Source organism: Vigna umbellata, chromosome 6 (assembly GCF_029865625.1).
Source record: "Vigna umbellata cultivar VRB3 chromosome 6, Vumbellata_1.0, whole genome shotgun sequence".
NCBI classification, from domain to species: domain Eukaryota; kingdom Viridiplantae; phylum Streptophyta; class Magnoliopsida; order Fabales; family Fabaceae; genus Vigna; species Vigna umbellata.
Genome location: NC_142170.1, coordinates 3,779,745 through 3,782,355, shown reverse-complemented (window position 1 = coordinate 3,782,355; position 2,611 = coordinate 3,779,745). Strand labels below are relative to the sequence as shown.

At 35.9% G+C, this 2,611-nt stretch overlaps 1 long non-coding RNA gene across 1 annotated transcript; it reads left to right on the top strand.

Annotated features, from left to right (window-relative positions):
• Positions 1-476: 476 nt before the first annotated feature.
• Positions 477-989, top strand: LOC148196600 (uncharacterized). Its single transcript, XR_015780222.1, has 3 exons — positions 477-543; positions 635-730; positions 814-989. It is a non-coding gene; the product is annotated as an uncharacterized LOC148196600 (long non-coding RNA).
• Positions 990-2,611: the final 1,622 nt, after the last annotated feature.

The following is a 2,611-nucleotide window of genomic DNA, read 5'->3' as shown; positions in this document are numbered from 1 at the left end:
TAAAATTGATTTATATATCAAGTATCCTTATATCAAAGTTAATTTTTGATTTCAGGTATATGTTTGGGGTCGCTAATAAGTTGGGGCGTTCTGATGATTATGGATTCATTGATCCCCAAGAAATTCATGAATCAAATGATTTTGACCATATCAACATGAGTCTGATAAGAAGTTTTGGAAGGGGCAAGAAAATATACTTTTTGCCTTATATATCCGGGTAAGTGAACTTTGTTAACATAATAATGTTCCATATGTGATTTTAATATTTAATAGTTACGTTATTATGAATTTCAGGCGCCATTGGCAACTTCTTGTTATGTCTGTGCAAGACAACTATGCTTTGTGGTTCTGCTCATTGCACAGGCCTCCTCCCACACAACTCAGACAAGCAATTGATTGGTAAGAACCTCAATGTTTGGACTTTCTTTGTTATATAACTGAATGCTAAAACATTTTTTTATATACAGTTCTATTCCAGCAAGTATGATGATGGACGGGAGATCAATTGCTAAGAGTAGAAAGATTGCTTGGATTTCTCTCAAGGTTTGACATATGCTAAAGTCATACTTTGTTATAATTGTTTTATAACAAATGTTATTCACTAACTATTATCAACTGTGATGATATATTGTAGTGTAACAGACAAAATGGGTCATATGAGTGTGGATACTATGTAATGTATTGGATGACCCATATTGTTCGTTCTCACATCACAAGAAGCTGGGAAACGGTAATATTTAACTTTAACAAATTTTGATTTTTTAACAAATGTTGAATTCATATACACTAATTAAAATGAATTGTCTTTTGCAGAGATTCAAGACTACTACACCAGTTCCTGAGAAGTCCCTACTATTCATTAGGAACGCTGCTGCGAAGTATATAGTTAGATTATACAATAGCTCTTAGATTTAGATTTAAACAATGCATTTGATTAGCTTTTGATTTCTTAGACTCTCTACTTTATTTGATGTTGAAATACATTTGAACATGTGTTTGTTATGTTGAAATTGCATTTCTGTAAATGTTTTTATATGCAGGTCTGTTTTTGTGGTAGTGGATATCACAAAAACAGACCTGCAATTTTAAAAAACTGCAGGGGAATATGCCGCGGTTCTAACCACAACCGCGGCATATTCCCCCTATATGCCGCGGTTCTAACCACAACCGCGGCATATAGTGCTTCGTTTTTTTTTTAAAAACGAGACATATGGCCGCGGTTTTGACACTAACCGCGGCATATTTGTCGGCCTATATGCCGCGGTTCAACCGCGAACCGCGGCATATAGTGCATTTTTTAATTATTTTTTTTGAATTTTTTTTTAAAAAAAATGAATTTAGGCAGCGGTTCCCTAGACAACCGCGGCATATTGCGCAGACTATATACCGCGGTTATGACCGCGGCATAAAGTGTCTGACTTACTACCGCGGCTGAATATGCCGCGGTTCAAGAACCGCGACGTATAGTGAAAATCAACCGCGGTAAAAGCCCCTCGCTGCACTAGTGCTAGGTTTTTATCCCAAAGGGCTTTTCTTAGTAAGGTTTTAACGAGACATATTCTCTAATAAACGAACACCTAAGGAGGAGTGTTATGATTTAATAATGGTTGTCCATTGATTTAGTACATTTACTGATGGCAAACTCCTTAGCTAGGTTGGGCCAAAAGTAGGAGATGTGCATGGAGGGGTGTTTCCTAGGATGGATGGTGTAGAAAAGTGGTGGTAAATGGTCCAAGGATGATGAGCTAAGGTGTGGATTATTTAGAAGCTCATGGCCTCTAGGAGATATAGTGGTGATGGTGTAGTGTTTGGTGGCTCCAAGAGAGGTAAGGCCAACTCAAGGAGGAAGGTAACTAGAGGGGCCTCTAAGATTGTTGTAGTCTTGATCTAGGAAGTGTATGCCATAATTTGGCCGCATAACATTACATTAATCCAAGATGAAATATAAGGGTGCACTAGTACAAAAACAGCGTATAACGTCACGCGTTTAACGTCCAATCACTGAATAACCAACGTTAAAAATGACCAGTGGCATTTATGTAAATAAATTCAATTATTAAATATCTTTTAGAATTGTAATTCAACGTAAAATGATATAAAACGTCGAATGCCCCAGCGTTAGACATCAAAAGGTTAGTGAATTCAATAAAAGTTTGAGCGGGAGATTGAAAATTCATTCACTTTATCTTAGCGCGTGAGACCATTTTCTCTTCTCAAACTTTTCTCGAACGAAGTTTGACAACCATCACATGTAATCTTTCTTTCATTTGATACAAATGCATTTTATGTATGATTTTCGTTTGTTTTGACCGATTATTTTCGTGCTTTTGTCCTTCATAGGTGCATTTTGCTTTCTCTGTCACCAGTGACAACATTTTATTCCAACGAACCCACCTTTTGAAGTTTAGTTTTCGTTTTCGAAGAATTTATTTGTTGAACTTATTTGTTATTATTTGATTGAACTTGTTTGTTATTGTTGTTGTTTGATTGAACTTGTTTGTTGTTGGTTATTGTTGTTGGTTCTTGATACTACGTTCATAGTTCTTGCTTTATAAAATACCAAAAACTGAAATTTGTTGTTTTTCTACTTTTCAGGTCTCACAAAGTTGTA